The sequence below is a fragment of the Manis pentadactyla genome, chromosome 1, assembly GCF_030020395.1.
Source record: "Manis pentadactyla isolate mManPen7 chromosome 1, mManPen7.hap1, whole genome shotgun sequence".
Classification (NCBI taxonomy): domain Eukaryota; kingdom Metazoa; phylum Chordata; class Mammalia; order Pholidota; family Manidae; genus Manis; species Manis pentadactyla.
Window position 1 is genome coordinate 24,274,615 of NC_080019.1, and position 15,861 is coordinate 24,290,475.

Below are 15,861 nucleotides of genomic sequence, written 5' to 3' on the forward strand. Positions count from 1 at the left end.
AGGTTGGCCATTTCTTGTACAGTTCAGTGTATACTAACCGTATGACCTAGCAATCCTACTCCTAACAAATAAATATCTGTGTTCACATAACAACCCTTAAGCAAATGTTTATGGTGATTTCATTCAAAATCATGCAAAGGTGGGGACAGACCAAATGTCCTTCTCGTGGGTGTGATAAACTGTGCTACACCCATACAATGAAATATTATTCAGCAATGAAAAGCAATGAACTATTGAAACAAGCTACAACACGGGTGAACCTTGAGAACATTATGGTAAATGAAAGAAGACAGCCTCAAAGTTCTACATACTACATGCTCCCATTTATGTGATATTTATAAGATATCCTTACAAAGGCAAAACTTTAGGGATAGAAAACAGATCAGTGATCATCAGGTACTGGTGGTGGGAGGGGAGTTGACTCATGGGGCGTGGAAGAATTCCGTAAGTGAGGGAGCTGTTTTATAACTTAATTAGGGGGGTGGTTGCACTACTATACATATTTATCAAAACTCACTCACTTAGAGTAAATTTTACCACACCTAAATTGTAGCTTAATTTTAAAACTGTGAAGCCAGATATGAAATCTGTCTGTAAGCAGGCTGTGTAAATAGCCACAGTGGCACATCTCCAGTCAGCCTTTCCTGAAGGGGCATGTCACTGCATGTCTCTTTCCCCTCAGTAGGGAGAGTCCACTTCAGAGCCCGTGACAATAAGTGCAGCTTTCCCAGCTTCTAGCTTTGGAGGAAATTACTACTGCTGCTTAGTTGACAGAGCTGACACTAGTAAATAAAGTCAGCTTGTGCAGCTGGTTAAATCCAAGGGTCTCTGTCAGGGCTGCCTTTTATAAACAATGTCATGTAATTACCGGTCACATAGTAAGTGGCAGTTACTGATGCTGAACACGGTCACCATAAGCCATTTAATACCTAGGACAACCCCCAGGGTGAAAGTGATGGGAGGCAGCCTTTCCCATCATGTGGTCAGCATGAGACAACCTCAGGAAGGTCCCCAGACCCAGGTTGCCCTCCATTCCTCCCCTCACCCCACACAGTGCCCAGTGCCACGGGCCACTGTCCTGGTGAGTGACAGCTCACTCTTCAACCAGAAAGCCACCTGACTTTGGCTCAGAAAGCCGAGAGGCAGGCATGGGTCAGGATGGACAGGCCCCCATTGGCCCTTGTTTCTCAGACAGGCGAGGTCTGTTTAAAGCCAGTTCTCTCCACCACAGAGAGCACATGTTCCTGGGAGCCAGCCTGGCCCTGGCTCTGGAAAGAACCCTTTGGGCCAGAGATAAACTGGGGCCTGATGGCTCTCCCAGGGAGTTGTCTCTAGTCTGCCCTGCCCAGGGCAGGGCCCTACCAAGGCAGGCCACCTCCCGCGTGCGGAGGCCCCCAGCTACCAGGATTTGCCTCCCCCTGGTTTCCACCTCACCCGGGTCCCAGGCTTCCCTCCTGACCCATTTCTCCTCATTGTTTTCTCCTGGCTCTTGGGTATCCTGAGCAGCAGCCCCTAACTCTCTCTCTCAGGTTTATTGAGGCCTGACTGACACACAATTACCTGCACATTTCAAGTACACAATTTAATAAATTTTGACACGTGCACACATCTAGGAAGCTACCAACAGAGGCAAGATAGAGAACATATCACCCCAAAATTTATTTGTGCCCCACTTTCCAATCCCTCCTTCTTGCCGTTGCTTGTCCCTCCTTCCCAAGACTTACTGATCTGCTATCACCGTAGATTAGTTTGCATTTTCCAGTGTTTTACAGAAATGTATCATACCTTACTGCTCTTTTTTGGGGTTGGGGGTGCTTCTGGCTGCTGTCAGAATTATTAGGGGATTTTTCCATGTTGCTGCATTTGTCAGTAATTCATCCCTTTTTATTGATGAGTAGTGGTCTCTCCTGTGGCTGCCCCACCCTTCGTTCCCCCATTCATTTGTAGGTGGACATCTCAATTGTTTCCAGGTTCAGAGCCACTTTCCTCTTAAACCAGCCAGGGTGGCAGTTCCTTAGGGAACACCCAGAGCTCCTCACTGCCAAGACTTCCTGCTCTAGCCACTCCCGCCCCACTGCGCTGGGAGCTGCAGGAGTTAGTCTGCCGGGTATGGCAATAGTTGTGAGGAGAACTGGCATCTCCGTATACCCCTCCACGTTCCCCTTTCTCCCTACCACCTCATTCCAGTGGCCTCTCAAATCACAAGGGTCCCTTGATTTGAGCCAGGAAGGGAGGTGAGCATCGGTACTGGGAGGAATGGGACAGTTTTACAGGGACACTTTCCACGGTGATCTCTCCCGCTGTTTGTTCTTTGCTCCTAAGTGTGTGCCCAAGGCTGATCCAGCCAGGTGCCCAAGGACTGAATTGTCAATCTGAGACGTGCTGTGAGTATAAAACCTCTGTCTCTAGGAACACTTTGCAAAAAGGCTTCACCTGGGCCACTGTTCCCATTAAATAGCCCTACCTGCCATTCGTTGGCTCTCAACAACTCCCGTGTTTGAGAAATGGCTGCATTAATTCAGTTATCTCTTGAGGCTATATACACTTCATTCAGAGCCTAACTCTAATGGAATCTTTTTTCCACAGGAACCAACTATCATAGGCTTATCTAGAGTGGAAATGAGCTGGTAATAGGAACTGTGGAGATCACAGATCTCTGGGCACAAGGTCTTGATAAAGTGACTCACTCAATCACACAAATGAACGTTTATCTCATATAATGTCCTGAGGCGCTGTAGATTCAGCCCCTTGCCTTGAGGGAGGACAGGACAGAAACCGATAGGTCTACACTCACTCTTGTTGGGAGGCCCAAGCTAAGTGTTGTAGGACATCAGAGAAGAGCAGCGTCACTTCTAGGGATGGTAGCCAGGGAGAAGGCGGCCTGGGGCTGGTGGCACATACCTGAATGATCCCTGGGAGCTGCTTGGGAGGAAGTTAGGGAAAGGACATACCACGTAAAAGGCACAAAGGTGGGATGCCTTCAGGGAAAGGAAGCCACACAGTCTCTTTGTGTTGGGAGGAATGGGGCAGGAAAATGGGATGTGAGGCAAGAGGTCTACCCCAGCTCTATTACTACCTGAGCTGGATTTGGTGACTAATTGAGGATACAGAAGTGACAGAATCAAAGCGGAGCTTTAAGGGTGACTTGGCCATAATGCATTTTGATGGACCAGAGTAGGGTGAGTCGGGAGGAAGGGAGAACAGTTAGGAGGCCCTTGTTTACAAGGCGAAGGGCCTTGGCCAGCAAGGAATCTGGGAATAGAAAAGGTTGGCTTAGATGAGGGAGGGAAAGGAAGACACCCCAGGATTGGGTGGCCGTAGGTCAGGGGTGATGGAGAGAAGGCAGTGATCATGCCGTGGTTTGAGTCTCTCTGGGGGAATGACAGCTCCGAGCCATGAGTCTGGTTTTAGTCAGAGTGAGACATGAATGTGAAAATATCCAGCAGGCAGTTAGAAACAAATCTGCAGCTTTGAAAGCAAGGGCCCCTGGAGACACATATTTAGCTTCCTCATCTCAACGTCCTTCCACAAGAAACAAACAAAACAAGAGATGCCCTAGGACCCCACACAGTGTGGCCTACAGGGGCTGCAGAAGTGAGACAGTCAGGGTCTTTCCTGGGCAGTAATCAGAGTCACAGAGGAAGCAGGTCCCTCCTGCCCCACAGCGGGGGGGAAACGTGGTGGGACACATATGAGGGTGCTGTAATTAATTAATTAATTAATAAACTAATCCCGCTAAGTAATTAATGTCTGCATCCTGCAAGCAGAAGAGAGAAATTCATCAGAGAAGGAAATGGAAGGGAAAATGCCCCAGGGGTAGGAAATCAAGATATTGAGATGTCTCTAAGTCAAAAAGAAAACAATTTCAAGTGACAGCGGTGATCATTACTGTCAAATGCTACCAAAAAGTCAAGAAGGCGAAGAACTGAGCAGGTGACTGATTTGGGGACTTAGAAGTCATGGTGACCTTTGGTAGCAATTTCAGTTAAGAAACATCAGAGACAGTCATATTCAAAGGGATTAGGGAATGAGTGAGTTATAAGGAAATAGAAGAACATTGAGCATAGATGTCTTTTTCTTCAAGCATTTTAGTAAAGTACTAAAAAGGAAAATGAGTGCTGGTAGTTCAAGGTGAGAGCAAGTTCAGATTTTTCTTTTTTTTAAATGAGATAGCCTGGAGAATGTTGCTTTTCCAAGGCATGGAATGGGAGTGTTCAAAGATCATGGAGTTAATTAATGAACTAGGTTCAAGGGGAGGGAGAGTGTGAAGGTCTCCTCCGCTTCTGGCTGCTGGGGAGCTGCCCTCCACCCAGCAGTCACTAAGCCCTCACCTGGGGTTGTAGCCTCGGTCAGAAAAGGGGGTGCCTCGTGAGTGGCTCTCTGGCTGGACCCTGAGTCTTCCCGGAGCCGCCCACCCTGACCAGCGGTTTCTCCCTGCTGCTCCATTTCCCTCCCTGACAGTGAACCGGTGGCCGAAGCCCAGTTTCCTGGGGCATTATTTCTGAATCTCACCTGTAAGTAAACTCTTACCCAGACCCAAAGATCTCAAGAAAAGGGTTTTCCTAGTCCTGAGCACCAGAATCCCCTAACATCCAGTAACAGCTCTTTTAGGTGCTGAACATTCATATTTCTACGAACCCCAGCCTTGTTTACATTGCCACCCAGGATTTGGGACTTGGTTTAGAAATGTGGCTACTTATTTTTTCCCTAAGGGCTTTGCCTAAAAAACACCTTTTAACCCATACCTGTAAAATACCCTGCCTTATTTGCACCAACTAACCAGAGTTCTCCTCTCTCCTGCAGTTCAGCCTGCTGAAGCCTTGGCTCCCTGCTGAGAGCAGGAGAAACTGCGATCAGGAGCTCAGGTGAGGGGCAGGGGGTGCACCCTTTCCTTCTGGGAAAGAGCAGGGAGTTGAAGCAGGTCAGCCTTGAGCCCCCCATTCTCCAGTAAACCAGCCTTCCATCTATCCAGTCATATGTTCAGCCTCTCAATCCCTCATTTATCTGTTTCCCTGTCAATAAAATGTGTGAAGCACCCACAATAGGTCAGGCTTCAGAAACAAGAGACAAAAACACGGAGAAAGCCTCAGGAAAGACAGAAACTAGCCCATCTGTGACTCAGAGAGCGAGACACACCCAAATTTTCTCTTGCTTTCAGCCAAGGAGAAAGGGGAAAAACCTGTTTTTTTCACCCATCTCGGTGCTGGGGATCCCCTTAACCAATTAGGATCCCAGGCCTGTCTCACTTTCCTGTTTTGCCCCTAGGAAGTGTGAGCAAAGCTGTCGTTTGACAATTCTCAGCAATAAGGCAAGCACAGGAAGCCAAGTCATTTAAAGACTGCCCAGACTGTCAAATGTAGAGGTGGGAATGAATGCTACCTGTGTAATAATTCTTGCTATTCATCACGGCAACTGGAAAACAAGTATTTTAACATTGCAAATTCAAATCTAATGCCAGGCCCTGCTCTATGAGAAGCAGGCTTCTCAACCTTCCATGGCTGAGCAAAGAGAGGCCAGCAGAGGTCCCCAGTCCTCAGAGACCCAGAATCCTGCCCCCTTCATCTGCTCCTCCAGGAACAGAATGGAGCCCAGCCTGGGGCCAGAGAAAGGAAAAGGCAGGGATATCAACTACAAGGGGAATAAAATGTAAAACTAACAAAGGAACAGGAAAGACGCTCCACCTCACCCAGCCACAGTAGGCAGGGGAATGTGCAACAGGCTTACAACTAATTAATTGTCCTTTAAAAACAGATTTGCATTTTTTGAATTTTTAATTAAAAGCAAAAATATTGTTATGATAGAAATGTGTAAAATATTGAAAAAGATTAAGAAGAAGGAAAAGTCACCCAGAAATAAAGGCTATTAACATTGGGTCTGTGGCCAGTCTTTTTTCTTTGCCTATATATATGTTATGTACTTATAAAGTTGTTATCAGTATTATGGATATCCTCTTGCAATCTGCTTTTGCTTTTTTAGCTTCATATGTCACATCCATTTTTTTCATGTATTTAGATGTTCTCCTACAACATATTTAATGACCATGTTGTATCCACAGACAGGATAATAATAATAACAGCAGCTAACACTTAGAATAGAGCAGACACTTAACATAGAGTAACTCATTTAATCCTCACAATAACAGAATGAGGCAGATGCTACAAAATTATCTTCATTTCACAAGCATGGCAACTGAAGCACAGAGAAGCCACACCTGATAAGAGGCGAGCCTGCATTTGAACCCAGGCAGCCCAACGTGCATGCTTGTAACTACTGACTCATACTACAATTTAATTTACTGAACCTATTCCCTATTGATGGATATCATTCCAACTCAGGGGCTTTTTTGCTGTCATAAACATACTGAGTTGCACATCCTTGAATACATACTTTTGTACACATCCTTAATTATTTCTTTATAATAATTCTGAGACTTTTAAGGCCTTTTATATATATATATATTGCCAAATTTCAGAAACATATATTATAGTACATTCTGCATCTATGGAAGTACTATTTTCTTATGAACCCTTCCCAATGCTGGTTATTTTTTTCTTCCCAATTGCTTGGTGAAAGTGTTCTCTTCAGATTGTTTGAATGTGCATTTCCTCGTTTACTAGTTTCATAGAAATTTTTTTTCATAAAATTATTAGCTATTTACATTTTTCTTTTCTAGATTGCCAATTTGGACATTTGTATATTTTTTTCTATTAGGACACTCTCTTCTATTTATAAGAGATCCTTACATATTAAGATTTTAAATCTTATGCCTGCTGTGGGTGTTGGAAACATTCTTCAAGGTTGTCACTTGCCTTTTAATGTTGTTTACAGTGGTTCTAAGTATATATATTTTTAGTTTTTACCTTGTCAAATGCATTGATCTTTTCCCTTGTGTTCCCTCTTCCTGTATTCAGAAAGGATTTCCCTATCTCAAGAGATGATGAATGTTCACTTATGTTTTTTGCAGTTCTTTCCAAGGTCATTTAATGACTTTAGATACAGTGAGGAAAACTGCAGAAAATCAGAACAACTTATCCCAGGGCTTGATTGATTGCCCAACTCAATATCTACTTTGCTGCCATTTTTAAAATGTTCCTCTTGGGGGCAAGACAGGACTCCATACCATTTCGTGGGTCTCCTGGGAACTGCCCATCATTTTGCCTCAAGGACTTTTATTCCCCACATTATCTCTAGGTCTCTTCTTCCTCAGAGGTTGCCTGCTTGACTCAAGATGATTTCTCTGCTGCTGTGGATGGGAGCTGGGGGTTTATCATCTGTATGCACTTGGACCACTTTTCTGTCCTCTCCAGACTTCTCCAAAGAATATGTTTAGGAAAAACAAACACCTAGAGCTTCCAAAGACACTGGAAAATTGGTCCAAGGACTCCAACATTTCCTTTCTTTAAAAAAAGAAATTGCCTTTGCAAATGTTCAATCAACTATGTCCCTGCAGGAACGGCTTCACCCACCTAAGGGACTAGCCTCTTCCTGGCTGTGCCCCTAACAGTAAGGCTGTTTTCCAAGCCTCACTGGGCCTTTTTCCTGAGTGACAGGAAGACTCGGGGTATTGAGCTCCATTTTCTCAGCCTCCACAAGTAACAAAATGATCATTTAAGTGCTCAAGAGTCACACAGTGCTGGCATAGAGTATCTTTCTAGACAAAGAGTTTACCAGGTAGTGAAAGTACAAGATACATCCCAAATGCCTTTGCAAGAGGCTGACAGTCAAGCAAAGGGAACCATTTGTGAAGGAAGAGCCTTTGGATTCGCTATTCTTATAATACTTCTCCCTCACCATTTTGAGTAAAAGTAAAGAAATATGTTTACTCTGCATAATTTAACTTCATCCCCTAACCTCACCACCTTTCCTATATTACAATTACCATCAAAGTCTTTCAAGAAAATTCTCCCAGAAAAATGTTTTCTCTCTACGATGACAAAGGTATAAATGAAAGGAGCTTCTGCAGAGGCAGGGGAGGGGGGCACTAGGCCCAATCTGCCTGAGTCATTAGAAAACAACATTATTGTGTGAACCACAGTTTTTTCCCTATCCTCCCTCACTCCAGCTCCCAGGAGATGCAGGTCTCCCAATATATCTGCAACCCTGAGATGGAAACTAGCAATAAGTTTGAAGTTAATAGCAACCTGTTCCTTCTCCTGAAACATAGGGGCTTCAAATTTAGAAGCAGAGGAATGCCTAAGAAATATCAACTTCCAGTCACTTTCAATTTCTTCTCTCATAAATACATTTAAAACAGTCTTTAGCTAATGACTGTGGGATTTCTGAGGGCAAAAGAACATTCAAAGAAGAAATAAGAACTTCTAAGAACCTCAGGGCATCATACTATCTAGAGCCAATCGCCAACAGTTTTGTTTTTTTAAATATGCTTTCTATTTTAGGACAGGTTTAGATTTGCAGAACTATTGTAAAAATAGCACAGAGTTCCCATATGCCTAGTTTCCTCTGTGATTGACATCTTATGGTATAGTATGGCACATTATTTAGTATTAGAGAGCCCAGACTGATACATTATTATTATTAACTAAAGTCCATAATTATTCACATTTTCTTAGTTTGTACCTGATGTCCGTGCTCTGTTCTAGGATCGCACCCAAGACCCCACATGACTGTAGCTGTCGTGTTTCCTTCGGCTTTTCTTGGCTGTGACAGTTTCTCAGACTTCACTTGTTTTTGATGAACGTGACACTTTTGAGGAGTATGGGTCGAGTATGCTGTGGGATGGCCCTCCATTTGGATGTGCTTGATATTTCTGTCAAGATTGGATTAGGTTAATGTGTTCCAGGAGGAAGACCACAGAGGCAAAGAGCCATTGTCATCACATCCTATCCAGAGCACATGCTGTCGATGTGTCTGACTCCTATACGGCTGACCTTGACCACCTGGCTGTGGCAGTGTTTCTCAGATTTGTCTGCCGTGAAGCCACTCTTTTCCTCTCCCCTTTCCATCATAGTCCAAGGAAGAAAGTCACTAAACCAAGTAGGGAGTTCTGCTCCTCCTCCTTGAGGGCAGGGATTTACATTCATTATTTGGAGTTATTCCATTTTGATTTCTGCTTCTCCACTTATTTATTCAACCACTTATTTATGACACTATTGATTCATGAACATTTATTTTATACTTTTGGTTATAATCCAATACTAGCTCAAGCAGTAGTCTCTTTAAGTTCTTATTATGAAGAATTTGACTATATACAAAAGTAAACAAAAAGTATATCTATACTTCATGTACCAGTCACCCAGCCCCAGGAACCAGTAAGCTGTGGACAGTTCTGACCCCCAAAACATCCTATCATTTCATCCCTAAATATTCCTGCACATGTCTCAAAAAGACAAGGATCATTAAAAAATACCCATAATACAATGACCATGGCTAAAAAAAATAATAGTACATCCTAAAAAGCAAACAGTCAATGTTCAAATTTCAAATTGTTTCATGATCGTACATTTTACCTTTTTTTAAAAAATCAAGATCTGAATAAGACCCACACACATATTTTTTTAAATCTTACTTTCTGTTTAACTCATTTTGCCAGCCAAACACAGTGAAAATTGTAGTCTGACTAATTGCACAGAAAATAGAGTTTATAATCAGTAGCAAACCTAAGTCCCTGGCTAGCTGGAGCTCCATCAACAGGTCACTAGATGCCCCTGCAGATGGCCTCCTGGGGAGGGAAGTCCTAGGAGGCAGAGGCACAGGTCTGCCAGTGCCATCAGCATCACAGGCTGCACCTGGAAAGGACAAGCACGAAAAGAAGGAGAACTGATGTTCCTTGGATCATACAGCACTACACGCAGAAGAGTTGTTTCTGTTGCTGGCCACCGTCAGGGTGGCATCTTCCCAAACCCACAGTCCTTGGGTGGCCCACCTGCATCCTTAGGGTGATTGGTTGGTGTGTTCTTGAAGCCTTCCATAACCTACAAAGTCCCCCTTTATCTCTTTCTCTCTTTTAGATCCTGTAATTTATTTGATGAAGGAACCAACTGTATCTCCTGAGAATCGTCCAGGCTGGATTTCGCTGATGACATTCCCGGGGTGTGGTTCGGTATTCTCTGCCCTCTGTAGTTCCCTTAAATTGGTAATTGGATCTAGAATCACTAATAGTTTTAAAACACATCAATTGTAAGTGAAATATGTATAGTGAAACAGAAGTCATCTGGCCCTGTTAGTGTGGCCATGGATACAGAAGCTGGTCTTGGGGGAGCCACGTTTAAGTTCAGACTGGAGCCGCCTCGAGGTGGGTGAGAGCTGTGAGCCACCGCCTCCCCGGAAGCAGCCTGAAGAATGCCTGCGGGCCAGCTGTGAAATGGTACCGTTCTGACATGGTGTGCTCTGACACCTGAGTCCCCACGGCATTCAGATTCAAAGGAGACTGTGTATATCTCAATCTCCAGTTTCTATTAGTTTTTAAATGGTTTTGAGGTTCTTTATAAGCAGCTGCTGATGGTATACAGTAAGTTTCTTAACTATTAAAATTCCTGTGCCCTCTGATCAGAACCTGCTGTATAGTAAGTATGAAGCCTGGGTTTGAAAATGTGGGGTCCCTTGTTCAAAATTATGAAGAATTTCAGACAGCAGCAGCATTGCATTGAACAAGCACTGGGCCCTTCCAAGCACAGTACTCTGTGTGCCTGCAGGGCCCATGAGGCTGGTCCTGCTTGTAATGTTCCTCAGGAATAAAACGGGGAAATGGGTATTCTTATCTCCACCCCTTACACAGGCCGAAGGAAAGGCATCTCTATGAACAGCGCACTTCCAACCGCAGAGCTCACTGGGTGTTTAGTGGAATATCGTGAACGCTGGTGCATTACATCCCCCACAGAAAATGCCTCCTCATCTGACTCACAGAGCCCCAGAGGCCATGTTATGAAGGCCTCAGCTCTGTATCCAGGGGCTGGTTGCATTGCATGGCTCCAGGGGAGTTCAGATTCCAAGAGCCCTATTTCCAGTATGTGGCACATAGGAAAATTGTTTTGTTCTTAAGAAATAAATGCTGAAGTATTTCAGGGTGGAGCATCAAAATGCCTGCAACTTATTTGCCAATGGTTCAAGGTGTGTGTGTGTGTGTGTGTGTGTGTGTGTGTGTGTGACATAAATGTGGTGGTAAGGAAGCCTTCTCTAAGAGTACACTGTGGAAATCTGTGGAAAGAGCAATCCAGAACAGGGGACCATGGGGGCAGGTGCCCTAGGGGGGCAGGGGGCAGGGGGAACCAGGGTGCCCTAGCCAGGCAGCCAGTGGGGCAGAACTAAAGGCCTAACTTTGGGGTTTGAAAACCAGACAGGTACTTCATTCCACCATAGCATTTATCACTGTAGGAACTTATTCTGCTCTGTCATTTGTTTATTTCTCTCCTGACCAGATTGTGAGCCCATTAGAGAAGGGCTTTTCCCTTATTTGCCCGTAAAACAGTGCTGCAGCAGGAGGAACTGGCAATGTATAAGTAAGCGGTCAGGATGATCATTTAACTCAAGAACGTCCCTGGGGCCCATTTCTCCCTTGCTCTGCTCGTGGCTGGCCGGTGAGGAAGAAAGGAATCAGTGATGTCAAGCACACTGACCCTGTCTCAGGAGCAGGAGGCATTTCAAAGAAAGCAGTGGGAGAGGATGGTGGTGTTCCTAGAGCGGCAACAGCGGAGGAATTGGGGTGGGCAGAAGGGGAGGAGTAGAGGGAAATTGTCCTGCTTTTCAAATCATTCCATATAAACAGTGTGGGCCCCACCCTCCCTTTCCCTTCGTGGACCCTCCTAAAATGTGTGTGTGTGGTGGGTGGCATGCCGCTGCTCGGGGAGATCTCATCTTTGCTCAGCAGCTTTCTCTTATCAGAAATTATCCAGAATACAAAGATTCACAGATGAAAATACCACTAAGACTCCTCACCAGGTTTCCCAGTAGGCTTCACAACCTGTTGGAATTAATCTCCTAAGGCTTAGGCAAAACACATTGACGGCTTTTATTATTATAATCTTTTATTCTGGAAATACAGAGGAGCAGGCCCGATGTAAAGACAGATTTGCATTAACCTGCTTAGAATGTCAATGATCTGGCAGAATACAGTGGAATCCAGGGCCACATTTTTTCATAATTTTTAGCAGACAGGCCTATTCTGGTGCCAAGAAAAAAATAGAAAGAAAACAGCTGCCTGGGAGATCAAATAAAATGATAATTCCGTACCTTAAAATCAGAGTTGGATATATGCCACAGTGCTCAGCACTCTGTGAATGCAGGCAACAGTAGTTGAACGTGTTTTAAGAACAACAGGTTTCTTAAATACAATACCTCAGGAGTATTGGCAAACCTGTGAGTTATCCCCTTGCCTTGTGAAAATGTCTGCATGTATTCATCTTAAAACACCTTGAAATTGTCAAATACAAAAAAGTAAAATTGGACTTGTGTCATATAAATAGGTTTTATGGATCAAATGTGACTTGTAAGGTGGAGAGTAAACATCAGGGGCATCTAAGAAGCTAGGAGCCTGAAGCTCTGAAAGGGCTTTCGTATCATTCACCAAAGCCAAGAAAACAAAATAAAAATGATGCCAAATTATCCCAATGTTTCTCTCTGCCAGTGAGTATACAGTCTTTAGGGAACAGTCCATCTGTTTAGACAAAAGAACAGCCATCCCTTGGTCTCAACACAGGTAAAACTTCTTAGGAGACTTGGCCCTGCGCCTCAGATAAAAGCTAGACACGCCAAGTCCACAAACCTGTCAGAAATGGAGGTAATACCCTGCCACGAACAAATATCAGCCTAGCCATTTGGCAAACGAGTCAGTAAGCATCCTGTTGGCAGACAGATGAAACTGAAGCAAACAGACAGCTTGAAAGCTGTTCTAGCTTCTCTCACAGTCAAAGGAACAGATAGTTGGCTGTATCAACCAGCCCATTATGGACCAGAAAAACTGGCTTTCCATACTCTATTACACAGCAGGGCTGGTATCTTACAAATGACAAATCAATCGAAGTACATGCAATAATCGAAATACATCTGCTTTAGAAGAATTGTCAGCTAAGTTTTCGTTGTAAATTACCCCAAGTTTTCAGAACAAAGTTAAAACTATGAACAAAATCAAGCAACTTCTTTTAGATGGTAATGAGAGCTGTAAAGATTCCTAGGAAATGTAAGGGAAGGCTGAGTTCATCTTCTTAGTGGCCTTTACTACTCTGTCTTCCGCTTTCAGGCTGGGGCAAGTTCATTCTTAACAGTACCTGGCTTATGTCTTAGAAACTAAACAAGTAAGAACAGATACCCTCCAAAACACACAGTTTAATGATTACAATATTTTTTAAAATAGTTTGAAATCTGGAACTATTTTCTAAGACCTTTGTCTGAATATCATGTAACTTTTTAAAAGATCCAGATTTCATTAATTCATTTGGAAAAAATGTTTTTTATGTATTTATGTTGGAACCAAAACAATACCTATGATTTTTAATCTTCTCTCTGTCCATATAAATGAAATTATAATTTCTATCTTGCTGCTGGATAGAAAAATTTCAGCAAGACTCTAAGCAAAGGGGACTGATTAGGTGTATAGCTTCAGTCTCTTGCATTTCATCCTCTGTTTACTGAGACCTACCACATGCAAAGAAATGAGCAAGAGATGCATTCTATGTGGGTCATTGTACATGGGATGTATAGGATAAGGAACCCACAGGATTAGAAATTGAGAGATTGAGCTCTAGTTCGGGCTCTGCTACTGACTATGTGACTATGTGTCACTTAGCCCCTGGGGGCTTCACTATGTTCCCTGTAAAACCAGAGAGAAATTAAATTAGTAGTTCTTAACCTTAAGTTCTTATCCTCAACCAAAGGTGTTCAAGGATAATATTTGGGGTCTATAAACTTGGATGGGGGAAAAAATTGCATTTTATTTCCATTACTCACTAGCAGAAAATGGGCATTTCCTTCTATTGTGAATACAGGCAACAGACTACAGTAGTATGAGCTATGTACAGTTGTGCTTTGCACCAAAAAAAAAAAAAAATCACAGATATCTTCATATTCTATGGCAGTTGTTAAAGATATCTTGAAATATTGTTTAGGTTTATTATTACTTTGAAATTATGGTAGTTATTAGACCTGTTGCCAGTTTTTTTTAAACCAATATGTTCCTAAAAAGCATATACATATATGTGTGTGTGTCTGTGTTGCCATATTACAACTTTTTATGAAAGGGTTGTAAACTGCACCTCATACCCATTAGGATGGTACTATTTTTAAAAAACAACAAAATAATAAGTGATGAGGAAGACGTGAAGAAACTGAAAAATGCACTGTTGGTGGGAGTGTAAAATGGTACTGCCACTAGGAAAACAGTAGGAGGTTCCTCAAAAAATTAAAAACAACTACTATATGATCTGACAGTTCCATTTCTGAGTATAAAAATAATTGAAAACAGGGACTCAGACAAATATCTACATACTCCTGTGCATAGCAGCGTTATTCACAATTGCCAAAAACTAGAAAAAATGCAAACGTTCATCAAAAGATGAATGGATAGGAGGAGGGGCGGAAGATGGCGGTGTGAATAGAGCAGCGGAAATCTCCTCCCAAAACAACATATATCTATGAAAATATAACAAAGACAACCCTTCCTAGAATAAAGACCAGAGGACAACATCCAGACCACATCCGCACCTGAGAGAACCCAGCGCCTCGCGAAGGGGGTAAGATACAAGCCCCGGCCCCACGGGAGCCGAGCGCCCCTCCCCCCAGCTCCCGACGGGAGAAGAGCAGGCAGAGCGGGAGGGAGACGGAGCCCAGGACTGCCGAACACCCAGCCCCAGCCATCCGGACCAGAGTGCAGGGCCCTCGATACTGGGAAAACAGGGCAGCAAGAACAGTGAGCAGGCACTGGAGGCTGGGCGACAGAGGACATAAGAAAAGCGCGCGACCATTTTTTTTTTTTTTGCTTTTTTGCTGCTTTGTTTTGGCGAGCGCTTTTTGGAAGTCTTAAAGGGACAGGGACCCCAATACTAGGGAAACAGGGCAGAAAGACCGGTGAGCAGAGGCCTGAGGCTGGCACCGGAGAATAAAGAAAAACGAACGACCACCTTTTTTTTTTAATTAAAAATTTTTTTTTTTAATTAAAAAAATTTTTTTTCTTGTTTTTTTTTGTGGTCGTTGTTTTGTTTTGGCGGGTGCTTTTTGGAAGTCTTAAAGGGGCAGGGCGGGTCACTTAATCCAGAGGTAGGGAATCCGGGATCTCTGGGCACCCTAACCCCTGGGCTGCAGGGAGCAGGGAGGCCCCTTACGGAGATAAATAGCCTCCCAGCAGCTCCTGCTCCAACGCGACTCCACCATTTTGGAGTAGCTGCCCGAGCCAGGCCACGCCCACAGCAACAGCGGAGATTAACTCCATAGCAGCCGGGCAGGAAGCAGAAACCCTATCTGCGCGCAGCTGCGCAGCACAAGCCACTAGAGGTCACTGTTCTCCCAGGAGAGGAGGGCCACAAACCAACAAGAAAGGAAGTCCTTCCAGCCGTCACTCGTCCCAGCTCTGCAGACTATTCCTATCACCATGAAAAGGCAAAGCTACAGGCAGACAAAGATCACAGAGACAACACCAGAGAAGGAGACAGACCTAACCAGTCTTCCTGACAAAGAATTCAAAATAAGAATCATAAACATGCTGACAGAGATGCAGAGAAATACGCAAGAGAAATGGGATGAAGTCCGGAAAGAGATCACAGATGCCAGAAAGGAGATCGCAGAAATGAAACAAACTCTGGAAGGGTTTATAAGCAGAATGGATAGAATGCAAGAGGCCATTGATGGAATTGAAATCAGAGAACAGGAACGCATAGAAGCTGACATAGAGAGAGACAAAAGGATCTCCAGGAATGA

At 43.8% G+C, this 15,861-nt stretch overlaps 1 long non-coding RNA gene across 1 annotated transcript; it reads left to right on the forward strand.

Moving 5' to 3' along the window:
• The first annotated feature begins 4,750 nt into the window (after window positions 1-4,750).
• On the forward strand, window positions 4,751-11,023 carry LOC118913740 (uncharacterized). The gene is made up of 3 exons (XR_005025313.2): window positions 4,751-4,865; window positions 9,969-10,050; window positions 10,736-11,023. It is a non-coding gene; the product is annotated as an uncharacterized LOC118913740 (long non-coding RNA).
• Window positions 11,024-15,861: the final 4,838 nt, after the last annotated feature.